The sequence below is a fragment of the Choloepus didactylus genome, chromosome X (assembly GCF_015220235.1).
Source record: "Choloepus didactylus isolate mChoDid1 chromosome X, mChoDid1.pri, whole genome shotgun sequence".
Classification (NCBI taxonomy): Eukaryota; Metazoa; Chordata; class Mammalia; order Pilosa; family Megalonychidae; genus Choloepus; species Choloepus didactylus.
This window is the reverse complement of record NC_051334.1, coordinates 186,883,413-186,907,848: the sequence shown is the minus strand read 5'-3', so window position 1 is coordinate 186,907,848 and position 24,436 is coordinate 186,883,413. Positions and strand designations below refer to the sequence as shown.

Sequence of the window (24,436 nt, the reverse complement as noted above, 5' to 3'; positions counted from 1 at the left end):
AGTGCTATGCTACCCAAGCAAAGAAACAAGGCTACATTCATATTTCAGATGGAAATACAATTGTGCACATTACCATGGGTTAGAGAATTCAAAAGAACACCATGAGGAATCCCTGCCGGTGTTTTTAGCTCCTTGTCAAGACCTCATGCTTTCCTGGGTTTGGGGCCATGATGTCGGGCAGCCACTGGTCAGAGCTTGACCTGAAAGAAAAAAAGAGAACACAAGTGAAGTGTACGTGTTTCTTACATGAATATCATGATCTCAAAAATAGCAAAGGATTATTCTCATAGGGGAGTTTAAATGGTGCCCTTCTTATGAGGCACTCATATGTGCATTTCAAACTGAAAACTTTTAACCTTTCCTAATACCCAGGGGGTAAGATGGGTAGAGAGGCAATACGTGAGAAAATAGATCCGACTTCCACACTCAAACAAAAGAGAAAAGAATGGGAGAAGCCCAGATGTGGTCACGTCACTCTACTGATTAAAAACCCACTACCCAAAGAATAAAGATCACATGCCTTAGCCTGAGATTCAGGAACCTTTTAAGCTGGACCCAACTCCTTTACCTGAATTTCCTCCATACACACCATGATCCTGCTCATTGTTTTCCACATTGAAAAGTCTTTGTGACAGCGCAGGAAGTTGGATGGGGACTGAGTTGTTCTGTTGTGTTTTGATCTGTGAGGCAATTTTTAGCCACAGTCCACACCAATTCTCGGTTTGCTTACTCAGGAAATGATCCAAATACTGGACTTCTCCCCTCTCCATCCCTTCCTTAACTCTGCACTTTGGCTCAAGGGGAGGAAGAGAGTAACCAATGGATGGCTGCCTGTGATGGTTAATTTTATGTGTGAACACAGACTTGCCAGTCCCCACAATCTCATAAATAAATTACTTAAATCATTTGTAGCATGCATAGTGTGTGTATATATACATGCATACTTTGTATCTTGGTTCTGTGTTTCTGGAGAACTCTACTGAGTTCTTGCCTATCCTTGCTGATTTTCTGTTCAGTTTTTCTGGGCATTGTTGAGAGAGGGATATTGAAATTTCCAACAATAATTGTAAATTTGTTTACTACTTCTTTCAGTTCCATCAGTTTTGCTTCACGTATTTTGCATTTCTGCTTTTCGGTGCATACACATTTAGGGTTGTATGTCTTCTTGGGGGTTTGACCATTTTTTTCATTATATAATGTCTCTCTCTCTGGTAATGTTTTTACTCTAAAGTCTACTTTAACTGATGTAATATAACCACTTCTGCATCATTTCAATTAAATTTTGCATGATAGATATTTCTCCATCCTTTTACTTTCAACTTGCCTATACCATTATATTTGAAATGAATTTCTCGTAGACAGCAAATAGTTTTTGAGTATGTTTTTAAATCCACTCTGCCAATCTCTGTCATTTAATTGGTATATTTAGAATGTATATTTTTAATGTAATTATAGATAGGTGTGCTGATTTGAATGTATTATGTCCCCCAGAAAAAGCCATATTCTTTGATGCAGTCTTGTGGGGCAGACATTTTGGTGCTGATATCAACTGTAGGTGATAACTGATGAGATACTTCCATGGAGGTGTGGCCCCACCCATTCAGGGTGGGCCTTGATCAGTGGAGCCATATAAATGAGCTGAGGGGCTGAGGGAACTCAGTGCAGCTGTGAGTGACATTTTGACGTGCAGCTGTGAGTAACATTTTGAAGTGCAGCTGAGAGTGACATTTTGAAGAGGAGCTACAGCCAAGAGGGACACTTTGAAGAAAGCACAGGAGCTGCAGATGAGAGACATTTTGAAGACAGCCATTGTAAGCAGACTCTTGCTCCAGAGAAGCTGAGAGAGGAAAAATACCCCAAGTGCAACTAAGAGTGACATCTTTGAGGAACTGCAGCCTAGAGAGGAACATCCTGGGAGAAAGCCATTTTGAAACCAGAACTTTGGAGCAGATGACAGCCACATGCCTTCCCAGCTAAGCGAGGTTTTCTGGACACCATTGGCCATCCTCCAGTGAAGGTACCCGATTGTTGATGTGTTACCTTGGACACTTTATGGCCTTAAGACTGTAACTGCGTAACCAAATAAACCCCCTTTTATAAAAGCCAATCCATCTCTGGTGTTTTGCATTCTGGCAGCTTTAGCAAACTAGAACAATAGGTTAGTGCTTAGGTATTCTATTTTATTCTTTGTTTTCTGTTATTCTGTTTTTCATTTCTCTATTTTCTTTTTTCTGCATTCTTGTGGCTTGCTTGAACTTTTTTTAGAATTCCATTTTGGTTTTTCTATATTACTTTTTTTTAATTGAGATTGTTCACATACCATACAATTATCCAAAGATCCAAAGTGTACAATCAATTGCCCCTGGTACCATCATACAGCTGTGCATCCATCACCATGACTAATTTTTTTTTCAATTTTTAGAACATTTTCATTACTCTGGAAAAGAAATAAAGACAAAAAAAGGAAACTCAAATCCTCCCATACCCGTAACCATCCCCCCTCCATTGTTGACTCATAGTATTGGTATAGTACATTTGTTACTGTTGATGAAAGAATGTTAAAATACTACTAACTGTAGTATATAGTTGCAATAGGTATATTTTTCCCTATATGTCCCTCTATTATTAAATTCTAGTTATGGTGTTATACATTTGTTCTGGTTCATGAAAGAGATTTCTTATATTTGTACAGTTAATCACAGACATTGCCCACTGTTCTGGTTTGCTAGTGCTGCTGGAATGCAAAACACCAGAGATGGATTGGCTTTTATAAAAGGGGGTTTATTTGGTTACACAGTTACAGTCTTAACGCCATAAAGTGTCCAAGGTAACACATCAGCAATTGGGTACCTTCACTGGAGGATGGCCAATGGTGTCCAGAAAACCTCTGTTATCTGGGAAGGCACGTGGCTGGCGTCTGCTCCAAAGTTCTGGTTTCAAAATGGCTTTCTCCCAGGACGTTCCTCTCTAGGCTGCATTTCCTCAAAATGTCACTCTTAGTTGCACTTGGGGTATTTGTCTTCTCTCAGCTTCTCCGGAGCAAGGGTCTGCTTTCAATGGCCATCTTCAAACTGCAGTTCCTCTCTCAGCTTCTGGGCATTCTTCAGAGTGTCCCTCTTGGCTGTAGCAGCTTGCTCCTTCTGTCTGATCTTATATAGTGCTCCAGTAATTTAATTCAGCCCCACCCTGAGTGGGCGGGCCAACACCTCCATGGAAATTATCCAATCAGAGTCTTCACCCACAGTTGGGTGGGGCGCATCTCCATGGAAACACTCAAAGAATTACAATCTAATCAACACTGATAGGTCTGCCCACACAAGATTACATCAAAGATAATGGCATTTGGGGGGACATAATACATTCAAACTGGTACACCCCCCACAAGGTTCACTGTTTTATACATTCCCATCTTTTAGCCTCCAACTTTCCTTCTGGTGACATATGTGACTCTAAGCTTCCCCTTTCCACCACATTCCTGCACCATTCAGCACTGTTAGTTACTCTCATAAAGTGCTGCTGTCATCTTTCTCCATTTCCAAACATTTAAGTTCAACGTAGTTGAATATTCTGCTCATAATAAGCAACCACTCCCCATTCTTTAGTCTCATTCTATAAACTGGTAACTTATATTTCATGTTTATGAGTTTACATATTATAATTAGTTCATATCAGTAAAACCCTGCAATGTTTGCCTTTATGTGTCTGTCTTATTTCACTCAATATAGTGCCCTCAATGTTTCTTTATCAACCCGTTTCTTTTAAGCTGGCTTTGTTCACACACCATACATTCCGTCCTAAGTAAACAATTGTTGGTTCCCTGTATAGTCACGTATTTATGTATTCAGCACCATCGCCACTATCTATATAAGGACATCTCCATTTATTCCACAAAGAAGGAGGAAGAGTCAAAGAAGGCCGAGAGACAAAAGAAAAAGAATAGAGAAAGAGAGAAAAACAAAACAAAACAAAACAAAAAAAACAAAACTCAACAACTACAAAGCAACAACAGGAAAGATAGCATTAACCTAAAGTAGAATGAAGAGTCAGACAACATCACCAATGCCAGGAGTCCCATACCCTTCCCCTATTCCCCACCCCCCATATGCATTTAACTTTGGTATATTACCTTTGTTATATTAAAGGAAGCATAACAATGTTTCTGTAAATTATAGTCTCTAGTTTGCATTGGTTGTATTTTTCCCCCAGTACCTCCCTATTTTTAACACCTTGCAAGATTGACATTCATTTGTTCTCCCTCATGAAAAAAAACATATTTGTACATTTTATCACAATTGTTGAGCACTCTAGGTTTCACTGAGTTATACAGTCCCAGTCTTTATCCTTCCTCTTTCCTTCTGGTATCCCACATGCTCCTAACCTTCCTCTTTCAACCATACTCACAGTCATCTTTGTTCAGTGTACTTATATTGCTCTGCTATCATCACCCAAAATTGTGTTCCAAACCTGTCACTCCTGTCTTTTCCTATCTGCCTGTAGTGCTCCTATAGAGCAGGTATGTTGTTCACAAACTCTCTCATTGTCTGTTTGTCAGAGAATATTTTAAGCTCTCCCTGATATTTGAAGGACAGTTTTACCAGATATAGGATTCTTGGTTGGTGGTTTTTCTATTTCAGTATCTTGAATATATTACCCCACTTCCTTCTTGCCTCCATGGTTCCTATTGAGAAATCCGCACATTGTATTATCAAGCTTCCTTTGTATGTGATGGATAGCTTTTCTCTTGCTGCTTTCAGGATTCTCTATCTTTGATGTTTGATAATCTGATTATTAAGTGCCTTGGCATAGGCCTGTTCAGATCTATTCTGTTTGGGTATGCTGCACTTCTTGGATCTGTAATTTTATGCCTTTCATAAGAGATGGGAAATTTTCATTGATTATTTCCTCTATTATTGTTTCTGCCCCTTTCCCTTCTCTTCTCCTTCTGGGACACCAATGACATGTAAATTCTTACTTTTCATTTTGTCTTTAAGTTCCTGGAGACATTGCTCATATTTTTCCATTCTTTTTCCTATCTGTTCTTTTGTGTGTAGGATTTCAGGTGTCTTGTTTTCCAGTTCCTGAGTGTTTCCTTCTGCCTCTTGAGATCTGATGTTGGATGTCTCCATTGTGTTTTTCATCTCGTGTTGTGCCTTCCATTTCCATAGATTCTGCCAGTGTTTTTATTATATGCTTCATCTCTTTTGCCATATCTTCCCTAAACTTTTTGAATTGTTCTAGCATTAGTCATTTCAATTCCTGTGTCTCAGTTGAAGTGTAAGTTTGTTCCTTTGACTGGCCCATACCTTTGTTTTTCTTAGTGCAGGTTGTAGTTTTTCTGTTGTCTAGGCATCCATTTTCCTTGGTTACCCTAATCAGGTTTTACCAGACCAGAACTGGTTCAGGTCCCAGAAGGAGGAAATATTCAGCACCAGGTTTCCCTGAGGGTGTGCCTTAGAAGATTGACACACCCTGTGATGCCTCAAGTCACTGTGCTTTTCCTAACCTGCCCAGCAGGTGGCACCTGTCAGCCTGTTGCTCCCAATTGGTGTAAGGAGGTGTGGCCCCTTTAATTGTCGGCTTAGGCTGTTTCTGGTTTGATTATTTTCCCCCAGGCCCTGGAGTTTGGTTCTGAATGGAAGGCTGGTAGTAGAGCTGGGCACCACCTCTTTCCTCTTAGGGAAGATACACCCCCACCCAGGGAGGTTTCATTTGCATTTAAGTAGGTTCTTTGTTTCTCTGACTCTGCTATCTCCACCCTTGTCTGGGTCTGAGCACTGCGAGCCGAAAATGCCTGAGGCTTTCTCCACTGCAGAGCACTGCAAACTGAAAATGGCTGAGGCTTTCTCCACTGAGCTGCTCAGGTTGAGAGAGGAAAAAAGGGACAGAGAACCCCTTTTCAGGGCCAGTCCATGGCCCCCAGTTTCATCCATCAGCCGGAGATAGCATCTGGTCCTCTGGGCTCCCCCTCCTGGGAAAGAGAAGTCCCCTGACTCTTCAAATCAATAATCACTAAAAGCCTCTGTCTGCTTGTTGGAGATTTGCAGCTTGCATTGATCAGTCCACATTTGTTAATTAAAACCCCATTTGGAGCTGGACTCAGCTATATTCACTTGTTCAGAGAGTGCTGCTCTCTATCACATCGAGGCTTTGTAGTTCGGGCTGTGGTGGGGGAGGGGGGTCCCAGCTCGGGTCCACAGTTTTCACTCACAGATTCCATGCTGCAATCTCAAGTATTCCTCCCAATCCAGGTTGGTACACGTTGTGTGGACAGTCACAGTTGTCTGCCAGCAGTTATTCCAGATCATTTAGTAGTTGTTCCTGGTTGTTTATTAGTAGCTCCAGGGGGACTCACTAACTTCCACTCCTCTCTATGCCACCATCTTCTGTCTCCCTCTATATTGCTTTTGATTGTGTCTCTTTGTACAGCTTTTTATACTGGTTGCTCTAGGTATTATATACAGATTACTCATTATGGTATACTTATGTTGTCAGTTTACTAAGTTCCCAAATAAACAAGCAATGTATAAGAGCTATCCTGTGGAGGTTGAGGCATAAAGTGTTTTGATTTTGTATTTGTTTATAGTGCAACTCATTCCAAGAAATTTGGGGCAAATTTCAAAGATCTAAATATCATTGTTGTGGAATATTGATAGTATTTACACATTTGACAGGGCCATCATGACCTTGTCTTCTTACAGGAATCCCAAAAACAGTGTCACAGATTTTCAGAACTTCATGATTCCATAAGGCAAGTATAACATCTTAAGTATTAAGATGTAGCAGAGATGCACAAAGGTAAGAAGAAGTAAGAACAGCTACTTACCTCTTCTTCCATAATAATAAAGCCCCCATTTGCAGCTTTATTATTATAGCACTTTATAACATGTGACCAAGTTATGGCTAATGAAATGTAAGTGGAAGTGTCATGGGAAAGACTCAAGAAGCCTTCCTGAAAGAACCCTTGGTACATGCCCTTTTCCCACTTATTCTTCATTCCTTCCTCATCCATGTTGGCTGGAATTCTTACAAGATGGCTTGATCTGGAACAGTATCTTGGACCATGTGGGAGCCTTGGAAATGCAGTCCAGGCATGATTGGAAAAAATAAACTAGAAGGAGCCTGGGTCCTTAAGCACTTTGTGGAACAGAACCACCAGATCAGTCCTGAGCTGCCTACCTCTGGACTTTTATGAATGAGAGAAATAGCATTTCATACTTTTCTATAACCCAGCTCCTAATTCTGTGTTTTATCCACAGGAGGCTCTCAAATTAAGGAATAAGAAAATGATGATGATGATGATTATTATGATGATGATGATGATAACTATGGAGGGGAGAATTCCAACCAGATATTTGATAGTCTCCTTTCAGAAAATTCATCTCTATTTTTAACTTAAACTACCTTTGAATTTGGTCCTTTGTTTGTGTCTGATAGTCACGGCTCACCTAGAATTTCTAATCCATGACAGGACAGCAGCCTTCTCAGTGATACGGTTTTTACATATAAAGTTAATACTTGTTGATGCAGTTGAAGGAATGTAATTAAAGGGCACATATTAAAAAAGGCAGTGAAAATCATCTGCTGATCTCTGACAGATATGGTGTCAAGAGTAACATCACCTTCCTAAATACATGGTTTCCTCATCACCCATCATGTTTGTTACTTTCCCTGAATATGCACCAACAGAGGGTAGTTGAAGCCAGCCTCAGGTCGACACCTTGTGGAAAACAACACCTGTGCAGTTAGGTTGAAGTTCTGAACTCACTGACCTGCTCTGGAGATTCAAATTCCATTGTTTAGTGATGAAAGGTGTGAGTTTGTTGTTCAGGAGGGATTGGAAGGAGGAAGAATCATATAGTCCATCCCAAATCTCAAGGCTTGAGCATGTGGTTGCAGTTGTTTAAGTGCTGTTCTTTAAACTGAAGTGGGATCAAGGGGGAAATGTAGCTATGGTCTGGATACTCGGGCAGGGCTCTGCTTATACAAACTGACTCTCACATATAATCTAGTCAATATGCCACCAATATGCCATGAACTTTAGGTAGGTACCATCAGTGGGCAAGTGACCTCGATAAGTGAGAACAAAGACAAGTGATCTCTACAGAGATGGAACCTTCAAGTGGAGCCTTATGAGATATAAATAGGCCATCATTTGTTGAGTTTTTCCTATGAGTCAGCCCCTTGGTTAGTCACCTGCCCATGTCAAGGAGTCATATGGAAGGAAGGGAAAATCAAGATGGCAAGGTAAGCAGGGACCAGGTTGGCAGGGTGTGGAATGCTGGCCTATGGAACACATCTGTGTCAAATAGGAGCCATTGATATTTTAATGACATCACTCCCCTCCTACTTGGCCAGGCTAGACAGAACAATCAGCTTTTCTCCTCCCTTCATTTCCTACCCACCCTCAGTTCCTGTGTTCCCCAAACTTTCAGTCACTAAGTTCCACTAATCCTACCTCAGAAACATCTGAACCCTTCTCCCTACTATGGCCACTGCTTAAGTTCAGACCCTCATCCTCTCTTGCCTTTTAACCAGTCTCCACTCTCAGGCCCTCCCAATCTCTCCTCTACATGGGGGCCTCTAATAGGGGTACTTTCTGGAAGCCCAGGCAGGACCATCAAGAAGGGAAGGAAGTCACCAGTTCAAGACAAGGCCATATGAGCAGCGTTCTAGACAGTGGCTTTGGTGCTCCAGGCCCAAAAGGGCAGAACAACTGGAACCTTGCAAGCTGCAGTACTTGGAGAGGGTGGGCAGCCAAGACAAAGAAGAGAAGTAGGACACCCAGATATATGGGCCTTTTACCTCCTCTGACCTTCTCTATGCAAATACCCATTGCTCTCTGCCTGACTCTTAAAAATAGTCATTGCACTTCATGTAGCACCTTTCATCAGAGGAGCTCATAAAAGGAGCTCAAAACAGTCTTCCCACAGACACAGTAAGCAGGCATACCTTTCCCAACAGTGCCTAAGGGCATGAGAAGAAGAAAAGAGAGGAGAGTAGGGTTCTGACACTTCCTTGAGCAGCTTTCAATCTGTTTCTGAATTCCCTCCTGGATCTCTGAAATCTAAAAGTAGAATCCCATTTAATATGAAGAAATAAACAAGCACTACTGTATGTGTGAGAGTGTGTGTGTGTGTGTGTGCAAGATAGAGGGGGTAGTGAATGAGAGAAGGCAGGAAGCAGAAGCACCAAATGGTTAACAGTAGGAGGAGAATGGGAAGGGGGGAGTGATTTCAGTATTTGCTCTATTCACTTCTGGACTGTATGATTTTTTTTGGCAAGTAAAGTGTAGTTATTTATATGGAAAAAACCCCACCACAATCTCTTTATAATACAGTGTCATGAATACTGGAGGAAAAGGTGGTGAAGGATTTGGGTGGGGCAGGGTCTGGGTTGACCTGAGGCCACAAGGTCGGTTCCTTTTTTCCCCCTTCCTGAAAATGTAAACTTGGGAAAACTGCATCATGAAAAAGTGGCCAGCACAGTATGCCAAGCCCCAACCAACAGTATTCCTGAAAACCCTAGGGAGTGTACTGGGCTCTATCTAAGTCTCTATAAAAGTTTTTCTTAGTAAGATTATTTTTTCAGGAACTTAAGGCCTCCAGATTGATCCTATGCCAGATAAGCCCTGAAACCCAGAAGTACCAGTGTCTACAAAAACATCAACCAGTTTCATGCCTCTACCCCATAAAGTCAACACCCCTTTCCAGCACAAAGTTAAAATTGTTGCCTAGATATCCCCGAAGATTGAGAGCAAGATCAAATGAGAGGGAGGAGGTGTAACTGAAAAATTTGGATTTAACAAATGACTGTCAATAATGACTCATTATATAGATCTTTCTTTTCAGGGTCTAGTGTTTTAGAATAGTCAGAAGGAAATACCTGAAATTGTTGAACTGTAATCCAGTAGCCTGGATCTTTGATAATGATTGTATAATTATATAGCAAAAAAAAAAAAGTCAATTGCCCATGTTTGTATGGATCTACTTCTGGATGTTTTGTTCTGTTACACTGATCTATATATCTATCTCTGACAATACCACACTGTCTTAGTTAACCTACCTCTATTGTAAGTCTTAAAATTGGGTAGAGTGTAATATTAGTGATCAATAAGATGGAGGGGGAAGGGGTATGGGATGTTTAGGGTCTTCTTTTTTCTTTTTATTCCTTTTTCTGAAGTATTGCAAATGTTCTAAAAATGATCATGGTGATGAATACACAAATATGTGATGATACTATGAACCACTGGTTGTATACTTTGGATGGATTGTATGGTGTGTGAATATATCTCAATAAAATTACGTTAAAAAAAAAGAGGTGTCCAGTGCCTGGCTTGTGGAAGTCACTCAATAGACATTTGTCAATTGAAGGCATAGAGAGATGGGAGTGCCTCAAATTCACAATAACCAGGCCATGAATATTGTGCTTGCTTTTAGATGCTGACTTTCTCAGATACAAAGACAGTGAAAGGAAAAGATTTTTCAAACTAGGTTATCAATAGAAGGTAGTTGTATCTTGATTGTTGTAGTTACATGGCATTATGGGTTTTTCAAAGCGCATAGAACTCTATGCTAAAAACAGGACAATTTTACTGTATGTAATTTATGCTTCAAAGAAGAAGAATCGGTTATCTGAGAGAACCTAAGATGGTGACTAGGAGAGACAGGCAAAAAAACACCTCCATGAAAAATACTAGATAGGGGCCAGAAAGTGACCCAGAACACCAGTTCCAGTGATGCACCAGCTGGACAAGGTCTGCTAAATCCACAGGGACCATGCACTTGGTGAAACCGGGAGTCTGCTGAATATCCAGCAGCCATGCTGCAGTGTGGGGAAACCATGGGTTGGCGTTTGGGGGTAGACTAGTTCTTTTTTTAAAAAACCCAAAGGCAGCTGCAGATACAGCAGTGAGAACCACACAGTGAAGCGCGGCAGGAAAGGGCTGTGTGAATGCCTCAATATCTGGCATGGAAGATAGCCTTTCACGTGCCCAATGCTAGTTGTCTCGGAGCGAGGAGGGCAGAGGGGAGCCAAAGGGGGTAATAAACCATGCTCCTTGCAGCCATCTTCCCGGCAGGCTGGGAATGCTCCTTCCCAGCGCCAGAGACACACCCCAGAGTCGCGCCAAGGGACCCAGTGTAACGGGAAGTGTTTCCGGCAACACCGCGCACCCGCCACAATATCGGGCATGGACAATAGCCTTTCGTGCTCCCACAGCTAATTGGGAAGGCAGAGCTGTGCAAAAAGGGGGAAATTAACATGCCCCATTCAGCCATCTTTACAGCAGGCTGGGAACGCCCCTGCACGGCCCGGTGGCCCAGGGCTTCCCTTGACGGATGGCATGCACTTGTGATGTAACACAGCCTTCCCTCAGCAGAGGCCCTAGAAGGGCATGGCTGGGAAGAGGAACCCACCCAGAAATCCCAGGGACCCTACAGCAATAGCAAGGACTTGTGGGTCAGCGGCAAAGACAATCTCTGGCAAGACTGAAATGAAGGTTTAGACTCTTGCAACAGCCTTAAATCTCCAGGAACACCTGGGAGGTTTGATTATTAAAGGAGTCCTGCCTCCCTAACTGCTCGGACACATGCCCCACATTCAGGGTGGACAGCACCAACAACACACCCAAACTTGGTGCACCAATTGGACCCTACAAGAACCAGACCCCACACACCACAAAGACAAAGTTGGGAAGAACTGACTTGAGGGGATAGGTGACTCACGGACACCATCTGCTGGTTAGTTAGAGAAAGTGTATGCCACCAAGCTGTAGATCTGACAAATTAGAGACTGGTGTCTGAATAATCCATCATATCCTAAAAGAACCCTATCAAGTAATGCCAAGAGCCCGAAAACAACAGAAAATTTTAAAGCATATGAAAAAACCAGATGATATGGATAACCCAAACCCAAACACCCAAATCAAAAGATCAGAGGAGACATAGTACTTTGAGCAATTAATCAAAGAACTAAAGACAAACGAGAGCATGGCACAGGATATAGAGGACATGAAGAAGAGCATGGCACAGGATGTAAAGGACATGAAGAAGACCCTAGAAGAGCATAGAGAAGAAATTGCAAGAGTAAATAAAAAAATAGATGATCTTATGGAAATAAAAGAAACTGTTGACCAAATTAAAAAGATTCTGGATGCCCATAGTACAAGACTAGAGGAAGCTGAACAATGACTTGGCAACCTTGAGAACCACAGAATGGAAAATGAAAGAACAAAAGAAAGAATGGGTAAAAAATTGAAAAAACCAAAATGGATCTCAGGGATATGATAAATAAAATAAAACATCCAAATATAAGACTCATTGGTGTCCCAGAAGGGGAAGAGAAGAGTAAAGGTCTAGAAAGAGTATTCAAAGAAATGGTTGGGGAAAACTTCCCAAACCTTCTACACAATATCAATACACAAAACATAAATGCCCAGTGAACTCCAAATAGAATAAATCCAAATAAACCCACTCCAAGACATATTCTGGTCAGACTGTCAAATACTGAAGAGAAGGAGCACAAGTTCTGAAAGCAGCAAGAGAAAAGCAATTCACCACATACAAAGGAAACAACATAAGACTAAGTAGTGATTACTCAGTGGCCACCATGGAGGCGAGAAGGCAGTGGCATGACATATTTAAAATCATGAGAGAGAAAAATTTCCAACCAAGAATACTTTATCCAGCAAAACTCTCCTTCAAATTTGAGGGAGAGCTTAAATTTTTCACAGACAAACAAATGCTGAGAGATTTTCCTAATGAAAGACCTGCCCTACTTCAGATACTAAAGGAAGTCCTACCAACAGAGAAACAAAGAAAGGAGAGAGAGATAAAGAGAAATTTAACAGTCATATATAGAACATTACATCCCAAATCACCAGGATACACATTCTTCTCTAGTGATCACAGAACTTTCTCCAGAATAGACCATATGCTGGGACATAAAACAAGCCTCAATAAACTTAAAAAAAATGAAATTATTCAAAGCACATTCTCTGACCACAATGGAATACAAATAGAAGTCAATGACCATCAGAGACTTAGAAAATTCACAAACACCTGGAGGGTAAAAATAAGGGGTGATGAAAACATTCTCGGATAATCAACAGCTGAGGGACTTCATCACCAGTAGATCAGTCCTATAAGAAATGCTAAGGGGAATTGTGCAGACTGAAAGGAAGGGACACTAAACAATTGACTGAAACCACATGAAGAAATAAAGATTTCCAGTAAAGATCACATGGCAAATATAAATACCAATACTACTGTATTTTTGATTTGTAACTCCACTGTTTACTTCCTACAGGATCTAAAATACATATAGTGTAATGATAAATCAGTGGTTTTGGACTCAATGTAAAATATGTAATATTTGACAAGAACTACATAAAGGTGGGGGAAAGGAGGAGTATAGGAACATAGTTATGTGTCCTATTATGTTCTATTGAAGTTAAGTTGGTATCAAAGAAAACAAGATTGCTATAGACTTAAGATGTTACATTTAAGCCCCACAGTAAACACAAAGAAAGTATCAGAGAACATGATCATAGAGATGAAAAGTAGAGTATGGGTTATGAGAAGTGGGGGAAGGGGCAATGGGGAGTTAATAAGAAATGAGTGTAGGGCTTCTGTTTGGGGTGAAGGGAAATTTCTAGTAATGGACGGTGGGAAAGTGATGGCATTGCAACATTGTGAATGTGATTAATCCCACTAAATGGAATGCTTGGGAGGGGTTGGAATGGGAAGTGAGCAAGTAATAACATTTTGACACGTCACTCTGTTGCCTGAGTGCACAAAGAAATAAAAAAAAAATCACTGCTTTCACTTTATACCGACATGTTACAAAGATAATCCTATTTAGAACTAACTCACAATAGCAAGAAAAATACTCACTAAGCTATACACTTGTGAAGACTTGCCCAGACTCTGTATAAAGAAGATGACAAAACCTTTCTAGAGGATTTAAAGAGCAGCATTAGCAAACTGGAACAGAGGGCCTTCAGGTACTGTTAAGAAACAAAGGAGTGCCGTAAGAAATTTATCAACTATGATCCCATTTTTATGTTGAATGAAATAAGTCATATTCAAAAGGACAAATACAACCCTAAATGTGTATGCACCGAAAAGCAGAAATGCAAAATACGTGAAGCAAAACTGATGGAACTGAAAGAAGTAGTAAACAAATTTACAATTATTGTTGGAAATTTCAATATCCCTCTCTCAACAATGCCCAGAAAAACTGAACAGAAAATCAGCAAGGATAGGCAAGAACTCAGTAGAGTTCTCCAGAAACACAGAACCAAGATACAAAAGTATGCATGTATATATACACACACTATGCATGCTACAAATGATTTAAGTAATTTATTATGAGATTGTGGGGACTGGCAAGTCTGTGTTCACACATAAAATTAACCATCACAGGCAGCCATCCATTGGTTACTCTCTTCCTCCCCTTGAGCCAAAGTGCAGAGTTTAAGGAAGGGATGGAGAGGGGAGAAGTCCAGTATTTGGATCATTTCCTGAGTAAGCAAACCGAGAATTGGTGTGGACTGTGGCTAAAAATTGCCTCACAGATCAAAACACAACAGAACAACTCAGGTCCCCATCAACTTCCTGCGCTGTCACAAAGACTTTTCAATGTGGAAAACATGAGCAGGATCATGGTGTGTATGGGAGGAAATTCAGGTAAAGGAGTTGGGTCCAGCTTAAAAGGTTCCTGAATCTCAGGCTAAGGCATGTGATCTTTATTCTTTGGGTAGTGGGTTTTTAATCAGTAGAGTGACGTGACCACATCTGGGCTTCTCCCATTCTTTTCTCTTTTGTTTGAGTGTGGAAGTCGGATCTATTTTCTCACGTATTGCCTCTCTACCCATCTTACCCCCTGGGTATTAGGAAAGGTTTAAAAGTTTTCAGTTTGAAATGCCACATATGAGTGCCTCATAAGAAGGGCACCATTTAAACTCCCCTATGAGAATAATCCTTTGCTATTTTTGAGATCATGATATTCATGTAAGAAACACGTACACTTCACTTGTGTTCTCTTTTTTTCTTTTCAGGTCAAGCTCTGACCAGTGGCTGCCCGACATCATGGCCCCAAACCCAGGAAAGCATGAGGTCTTGACAAGGAGCTAAAAACACCGGCAGGGATTCCTCATGGTGTTCTTTTGAATTCTCTAACCCATGGTAATGTGCACAATTGTATTTCCATCTGAAATATGAATGTAGCCTTGTTTCTTTGCTTGGGTAGCATAGCACTGGATTAACTTCTCTGTTACTGGAATGGTGGAGTTGCCATCCAAGCACAAAGTCTGAGGTCCTTTTGGCTTAAGCAAAACTGAAAGTAAAACACTAGGTACTTGTCTCACCGACTCACTTCCCTGTAAGAGTGATAGGAGCACGAGGTCTGGAATCTGGGCTGTGCAAACCTGTTTACTGCATATAAGTATTTGTCATGCACACACACCAGTTGACAAGGGACAAGAATGTTTAACCTGTTGGGAAAGGGTGTTAAAGGATTCTGTCTCTGGACTGTGTGAGGGGATATCTTAGGAAAGGACTTGGTTTTGCACTTCTGGAACCCATCCGAGTTCTGTAGGCTTCGCAAGACTTTCTATCATGCCAAGTTGGTGGTTTCTTCCTGAATGCTACGGCTGTCCTTCCAGCACTTGGGATACACTGGTTAAGCTTGCTCACTTCATGAGGCGCTCTCTCTCTAGCCATCATTTTGTTCTTTCCCATATTTTTTCATGAAAAATGTGACTTTTCGAAATTACACACGTATAATAGACTAGTTATTTCTACTGTTGGCTGTTAGTCATCTCTCCTGCAGATATTTTGAGATGTGTCACATGTTTTGCTGACCCTCTTCATCAAAGTAAGTTAATAAAGTTAATCCATTAAGTTTGTGTGAGTTTTGAGTAAAATGTTATTTAACAAACATGTCATAATCTCCTGGGTGCCAAACCCTGCGGTGGGAACCAAGAATGTAGAGAATGATGTGTGACACTTGCCCTGAGGGGCACATGATCTAATAGGGAACATGGACACATTATAGGGTTTCTTTCTGTATGGTTCTGGAAGAGCCAATGTATATGGACAAAAAAAAATTATAATTAAAACTTGTTTGTTTCCGAGAATGAATAGTTTAACCAGACAGGTTTAAACAAGGCAGAAAAGTGCAATACTTGAGAGTACGGTCTCCAGACAAAGCCAGGCAGGATTTGAATCCTGGCCTTGCTAATTCCTAGCTGTGTGACCTTGGATAAGATACTGATATCTCTGTACTTGTGTTCTTGCATCTGTAAAATAGAAAAGGCAATAGTTCCTACCTCATGGGGCAGTTGTGAGGACTAAGTGAGTTCATATTCATAAAGCATGTGGAAACAGGGCCTGGCACATGAGTGCAAAGTGGGTTTATTAAATCCTCAAATCCTGATCTCACCACTTAGTGGTGTATGAGTTCAGGATTAAGTCAGTCAGTCATGGAAGGTTTGTAAAATGGGGATTAAAACTCTATCTTCTCACAGGCTTTGGTGCACTTGCAGTATGTAGCCCAATGCCTGGCACAGTAAATGACCAAAAATGGCATTATCTTTATCCTTGTCCTTGAGGCTGGCTCTGAAGTAAGCAAGCTTGACCAGTGTATTCTCTGCTGCCACGGGCGGGCACTCTTTCACCTGTTAGGTGATCTTACTGTCTCTGTCATTGCCCAGTGGTCAATCTTGGCAAACCCCCCTTAAGATCCTGATTGGCTTCTGCTGCCATTATGGAATGCTGAGCAACATTGGGTTGTGTCTTAGTTTCCCAGGGCTTCAGTAACAAAGCAACACAAACAGGGTGGCTTTAAACAACATAAATTTATTATCTCAAATTTTGGGAGTCTAGAAGTCCAAAATAAAGATGTTGGCAGTGCCATCCTCCTTCGAAGTCTCTAGGGGAGGATCCTCCATTGCCTCTTCCAGAATCTGGTGGCCCCCCGGAATTCTTTGGCTTGTGGCAGATAACCCCAGTATCTGCCTCCATCTTCACATGCCTGTCTTCCCTCTGTATCTGTTTCTGTGTCTAAATTTCTCTCTTCTTTTAAAGACACAAGTCACATTGTCTTTAGGCCCCACCTTAATCCAGTGTGACTTCATATTAAATTAATTAAGTACCACAGGAAAGACCAAATATACAGATAAGGACACAGTCTGAGCTTCTGGGAGGACATGAATTTTGAAAGGACAGCATTCAACCTAATACAGGTGGATCCCGTCCAGCTGTGCAACTTGGTGAGTGTGGTGACTTTCCTCACCTGTTAGTGTATGGAATTTCAGGTATTGGAAAAAAGACAAGAATAATGTGTACTCAGTGTGAACTTTACAGTGTTGGAGTGGAAAAATTGAGAATTGAACATCAAACCATAGCAACTTCATCTAAAAGAAAATCGAAATCATCACCATTTCTAGTAATTACCACCTTGACATTAATCCCAGTGATGTTTAAACCAGTGGCACAGTCACAGCAACTTGAAACAAACTCTCAGAGATTTCAAAGTGGTTTTATTGACAGAGGTCGACAAACTCACCAAAGATGCTCAGCATGCTTTGTGCAGAACCAGGGAAAAATATATGTTCTCCTGCAGACTGATCTTGTGCTGCAAATATACATCGAAACTGATACTACTCATTCATAGTAGGTGCCTGGCAGTCATGTGCCTGTTCCAGCATGGAGGACATTTGCCATGTGTCATCCACTGTGTGTAAGGAGAAAGATCTGAATCTTCCTTCACAACTGGCTCATCGACTTGTAGAGAAGTCCTGCAGAAATCTCAGAGAAGCCCTACTTATGTGTGAAGTCTTCAAAGTGCAACAGTATCCTTTACTGCAGATCAAGACATCTCTGAAACGGATTGGGAGGTGTATCTGAGGAAGACTGCTAATGCTATTATCAGTCAGCAGACTCCACAAAGTCTCTTGAAGTTTGTGGAAAACTCTATGAGCTCTGTAACTCATTGCATATCTCCTAAGATAATAATGAAGGACTTTCTTTTAGAACTTTTATAATTGTGATGGAGAACTGAAAGGGGAAGAGCCCAGATGGCAGCTTACTGTGAACACCATCTACAGATGAGGAGCAAAGCCATTTGTCACTTGGAAGCATTTGTGGACAAACTTATGGCATTTTGTAAGTGCGTAGAGGATGAATTGGAAGGTATAATGTTCTGACTTCTATCAGGAATTCTTCTGGATATTTCTCAGGATCAACATTTACATACAGCTTTCATTGGAAGAGCTGTGGGTAAAATAAGTTGACTTTACTTTAAAAAAATACATTAACCATTGTGATATATACTCTGTTAAAGGCAGTGAGCCTGTCCTTTCTTCCCTTTGAGTCCTTTCTCGCTAGTACATTGTTTATATAATAAATACGAAGTAAATCCTCTTCAAACTGAATTAGCTAACCTACAGACTTTCAGATCACACAGACAGAAAGACTGAGAAAGTAATATAGTATTTGATATTCAGAAATGAAGATGGATTCCACGGCTGAGAATTTAGTTCAGAATACTCCAATATGGAGTTTATGAGACCAGGAACATATAGTTCATTCCACTTTGCAAGGGGCAAGAGGGTCTTTCATGATCACAGGCTAAATCTGTAAATCTGCCATAATTCCTTGTGTAAGAGGCTCCTCCACCACGTGGCTAATGGGGCAGAAAGGCATGAGGGGTGCAAGCAGCCAACTCTCAGCCCGCGAACAGTAAACCTGTATGGTGAAGAACATCATTTTGTTTGGTCTTATTTTGTTTTTCTATTTGCTTTGTTTTGCTTTGCTTTGCTTTGATCCTAGGAGCAAGCTGGCCTATGATCCTAGGAGCAATTGGCATATTGTCATTTTCCATTTTCACTGAACACTCTGATAAATGCAAACAGTACTCCAAGATCAATATGTAGAGGAGAGCTGCCTATTAGCTCAGAAATCTGAACACTATAAATATCCTAAGTTAAGCCATTTGGAAAAAAATGTGTAACTTTATTGTGCCAATGGGCCCTAAATCTGAAGTAACTGAGAGTATTCTCACAAACTACTAGTGTATCTCTGAGATTTACATTAAGCCAATTCCTGCACTATATAAGCTACTTGTAGAAGAGAAGTGTAGCCCTTTTAATATTAACTTCTCCCTACTGCTTGTTTACAAGGTGGATGCTGGACAGCATGCACTGAGCTAATAACATTGTTCTAGTTCCTTGGTGTTCTAGTTTGCTAATGCTGCCAGGAGTGCAAAACACCAGAGATGGATTGGCTTTTATAAAGGGGGGTTTATGTGGCTACACAGTTACAGTCTTAAGGCCACAAAGCATCCAAGGTAACACATCAGTAATCGGGGTACCTTCACTGGAGGATGGCCAATGGTGTCTGGAAAACCTCTGCTAGCTGGGAAGGCACATGGCTGGCGTCTGCTCCAAGTTCTGGTTTTCAAAATGGCTTTCTCCCAGGACGTTCCTCTCTAGGCTACAGCTCCTCTTCAAAATGTCACTCTCAGTTGCTCTTGGGGCATTTGTCCCCTCTTAGCCTTTCTGGAGCAACAGTCTGCTTTCAATGGCTGTCTTCAAACTGTCTCTCATCTGCAGCCCCTGTTGCTTTCTCAAAGTGTCCCTCTTGGCTGTAGCAAGCTCACTCCTTCTGTCTGAGCTTTTATAGGGCTCCAGTAAACTAATCAAGGCCCATGCGGAATGGGCAGGGCACACCTCCATGGAAACTATCCAATCAGAGTTATCACCCACAGTTGGGTGGGGTGCATTTCCATGGAAACAACCTAATCCAAAAGTTCCAACTTAATCCCCACTAATATGTCTGCCCCCACCAGATTGCATCAAAGAACATGGCTTTTTCTGGGGGACTTAATATATACAAACAGGTACACTTGGTTTTGAGAGTAACAAGCAAACCCTTAGTTCAATCATTTTTCTGAGTACTTACAATGTTTTAGCACTGAGTTAGGGCAGGTTACTTGATGTGCAACAAGGATGAAATGACTTCAAGTATAAATCCTGGTGATAGGCATGGGGTCACGTGTGATCGCCATGCTGTACAACATATCATTCTCCAGATGGACCTTCTAAAGCTCTGTCAAACACTGGGATGATGTCCTCCATGAGCTCCTAAGCAGCAGAGTCCCTGAAAATGCACCCGGAAGGAAGAAATGGGGGTAATGACACTTTCATGCGGGTCATTGGGCCCAGAGCTACAGCATTTGTAAGGGAAGGGCAGAGGGCTTCCAACACACTTAACTCTCTTCTAGGAATTTAAGAAGAAATCACAGCCGCAACTCATTTTGAATAGGGAAAAAGACAAATAGGAACACATCTGTGTTCCTGGTATAGTATTATTGCTAAACTAGAGAAGTAAACTGCTATATCATCTAGGGTTAGCTGTCCTTTTACAAAACTACTATGGTTATAGCAGGGGACGCTTTGAAGAGACAGACTGGGGTTGTTTGGAGTGACTTGAAATTCATTTTTCTCAGTTGTCACTCAAAGACTTTCTGGGAAATTAAATGCTGTCAGAGAATTTTTTTAAAACATGAAAGTGCAAAGAGCATCCAAAATTATCTACTTGTTCTTTGATAGAAAGCATTGTATTTTACCTTTTATTCACTTCAATTTGAAAATCTCAAATGACTTATCATCAAGGGAATGGGAAAGACAAAGATGGTTGAAAGTAAAATTGAAATGTGCCTTTGGAATTTTCATAAAAAGTCACCTCTGTGACACTCAGTGGCACTCGACTAAGGTAATGTGACATGTTGAAATGCTAAAGTAAAGAGTAAATTAATTTGAGGACACCACTTCACACATACTAGGATGGCTATTATTAAAAAATAAAACACAGAAAACAGCAAGTATTGGCAAGGATACGGAGAAATAGGAACTCTCATGCATTGTTAGTGGGAATGTAAAATGGTGCAGCCATTGTGGAATCAGTTCAGCAGTTCCTCAGAAAGCTGAAAATAGAATTACCATATAACTCGGCAATCCCATTTCCTGGTATATACCCCAAAGAATTGAAAGCAGGGACTCAAACAGATGTTGTTATACCAATATTTATAGCAGTATTATTATAATAGCCAAAAGGTGGACGCAACTCAAGTATCCATCAACAGATGAATGGATATAATTAAAATGTGGTACATACACACAATGGAATATTATTCAGCTGTAAAAAGAATGAAGTCCTGATGCTGATGCATGCAACGACATGGATGAACCTTGAAGACTTCATATTGAGTGAAATAAGCCAGACACAAAAGGAAAACATTGTATGATCTCACATACATGAAATAGCCAGAAGAAGCAATTTCATAGTGACAGATAGTAGATTATAGGTTACCAGGAGCTGAGGGTTAGGGGAGAGGGTAATAGGGAGTTATTACTTAATGGGAGCTTGTATTTGAGGTGATGAAAAAGTTGGGGTGAAGGATATTGATAATGGTAGCACAATATTGGGAATATAATTCATACTACTGAATTGCACACTTGACAGTGGTTAAAATGGGAAATTCTGAGTTGTATATATGTGTACAATAAAAAGTTAAAAGGAGTAAATTAATAATACACACGTGTCATGATTAAGGAGAGAAAATACACCTAAATGTTTATAATTTGCATAAAATTCCTATTGGAACAGATAGAAAATGTATAAATAATCAGAACAGATAAATTTCATATAATACAAAATTTCATAACAAAATTAGCTATTTATGCCAAACTAATGTACCCCTTTGACTATATTGTTTCCATTTTCTCTAAAGTAATTGTGAAATATACATAAAAAGAATTTATATAATGTGCATGCACATGTAAAGAACAGTAATAAAGCAAACAGCTGTGTATCCTCTCACCCAACTGAAAAATAGAACATAAGCAGTACAAAGGTTTTGATATGTGGTACACTTATTGTCATTAATTTCCTTACTAACTCTGATTTATTTAAAAGAGAAGAGTTATTTTTTAATAGTAAGGAAATAATTTTTTGACTAAAATTTATTCTCTATTTGTTGAGATATTTTCCATGATTTAAATCTCTTGGACTGTATGGCTCGATACGTGGTGAATTTATGAATGTTGGAAAAAATTCCTTCTCTATCTCTCTCTCTTTCTTTCTCTCTTTCTCTCCTGTTTTGTATAGATAGTTCTAGTCCATCAAAAGCATTGATCGTGTTATTACTATATTTTTGTTTTCTTTTCTTGTTTTGAGCCTTTTTAATTCTGAGACGGGTTCAAATCTCCTAATAGGATTGTAGATACGTCCCTTCTACAATCCTTGTACTTCTGCCATTTAACTATTTTCTATTTTAAAGCTGTATAATTGGGTGCATAGAAGTTGATGACTATGATTGCATCTTTTTTGTTAAACCATCCAAGCAGTTTTTATTCGTTAATATTCATAAATACACACAGCAGCTTCATTAGAGATTTCAATTTTCCTCTTCAGTTTGAGTGTGGAGTATTAGGAGAGCCTTTTGCATGTCAAGGTACAGGAAGCAGAGACCACCCCCGCCCTGCTACCTACATTTACCTGCTAGAAGTAAAAATTAGTTAAGTGGAAATGATCATCATATATATTTTCCCTCTTTCTTTTGAATGTACACAATGTAACAAGAGTGACAGACCTGAAATTACAATCACCGAACAAACCCAAGAGAGTTGTTGTCCACTTGCATTAGCAAATACAGCACAGAGGACATTGCGAATTGGGATGTCATCAAAGAGGAGGTGGTGGAGGCTCCTTTATTATTATATTTTTTATTATTATTATTATATATTACTATTATTATTATTATTATTATTATTTATTATTATATTTAGGTTTTCTAAAGCAACATCTAAAGGCGTAATATTGACACAGCCCATAGCACCGAAACGTGCCATCTCCCCCCGTTCATCCTCGTCTGAGGACGAACTCTCTCGGCACACTGAAGGAGCTCTTGGACAAACAGGCTGCGGTCTGCACGCTCGCTTTCCACGGACTGGCGCTCTGTTTCAGACATTTTGGGGTCATTCAACCTCGTTAAAGACATTGTGAATTTTGGAGAGTTTGCTGACTGCTTCTGTGTTAGTTTTGTCGGTTGTAGCTGTGGACTGTGTGATAGCAGTGGTGACGCTGCTTGTGTCAGTGTGCCGGGTTGCCGTGCGTGTGGTCTCCAGTCGCTGCCGTGCTGCCTGGGCGTGCTGCCGCTCTAGCTGCAGCTGCTTCTGCAGTTGCTGTAACTGAGAAGTGGACGGGCGGGAAGAATTAAACTGTCCTCCTGCAGGACGTCTCACTCCTGATAACTGAGATAAGAGCTCAGCTACAGGATCCATGGCTTCCCTACTGCTTGGAGAACGTGAACTCTGAGAAGAAGAAAGTCCACCAGTAGAGCTGCTAATAAAGTGCATGTTTGATCTACGAGCACGAGGACCTCCTAAAGCCCCGGCCAGGGTGAAACATTCTGTGTACATGTCGAACACCACTTGATTCATCTAAATCTCTAGGGGCCCTGTGTTCAAGTGTAAGGTGAGCTGCAAAGTCGTCCGTGACATGATTAGGATCGCCTGCGGGTAACGCTGCACAGATTGGATAAGTCACTTCTGTCGTTTCTTTCTGCGTGTTCAGAAGAAGTAACATGTTCTTGAAGAGAAGTCTCCGTATAGCCCATTTTTCCACAATAGGTACAAGTAAAAGACTGTGGCTGCTCTACAGAAAAAGCTTCCCCACCATAGTACAAATCAAAATCTACCCTTGTTAATATACACTGCATTGGGCGGTCAGCTGTATGCCTTGTTGTTGCACCACTTTCATATCAAGATGCACAAAGATCGTAATCGCAGCAAATCAAACACTTGTATCTGCGACCTCGAAAATTTCCTTTTAAACATGCATCACAGCTGACAACTTCGTGTCGGGGCATCCTAGTTCAGGACGGTGGCGGCGCGGCCCCTCCGGGGTTCTGGCTGCAGTGTCCCCCGCGGGGTCCCGGCGCTGCCGGCGCAGGCTGGCCGACTCCCACTCAACTCCCGGCCTCAGCCCCTGGGGCGGGGAGGCGGCGCGGGCGGGAATGGGGCCGGGCATGGGCCGGGCCTGGCCGGGGCTGAGCTCCTCCAGGAGGCGGGTCCGACGCTGCGGCTCCGCCAGCGCGCGCCCTGACACGGTCACTCTCCCGCCCGCAGGCTCCCCGGCAGCAGCTCCTCTATGATTGCTTCTTTTTTTTTTTTATTAAATTCAGTTTTATTGAAATACATTCACACACCATACAATCATCCATGATATACAATCCACTGTCCACAGTATGATAACATAGTTATGCGTTCATCACCACAATCTATCTCTGAACATTTTCCTTACATCAGAAAGAACCAGAACAAGAATAAAAAATAAAAGTGAAAAAAGAACACCCAAATCATCCCCCCATC

The 24,436-nt window shown here is 41.0% G+C and overlaps 2 pseudogenes; one reads left to right on the top strand and one right to left on the bottom strand.

Annotated features, from left to right (window-relative positions):
* The first annotated feature begins 170 nt into the window (after positions 1-170).
* Positions 171-18,208, top strand: LOC119522518 (annotated as a pseudogene).
* A 4,540-nt stretch (positions 18,209-22,748) lies between these two features.
* LOC119523718 lies at positions 22,749-23,934 on the bottom strand (annotated as a pseudogene).
* Positions 23,935-24,436: the final 502 nt, after the last annotated feature.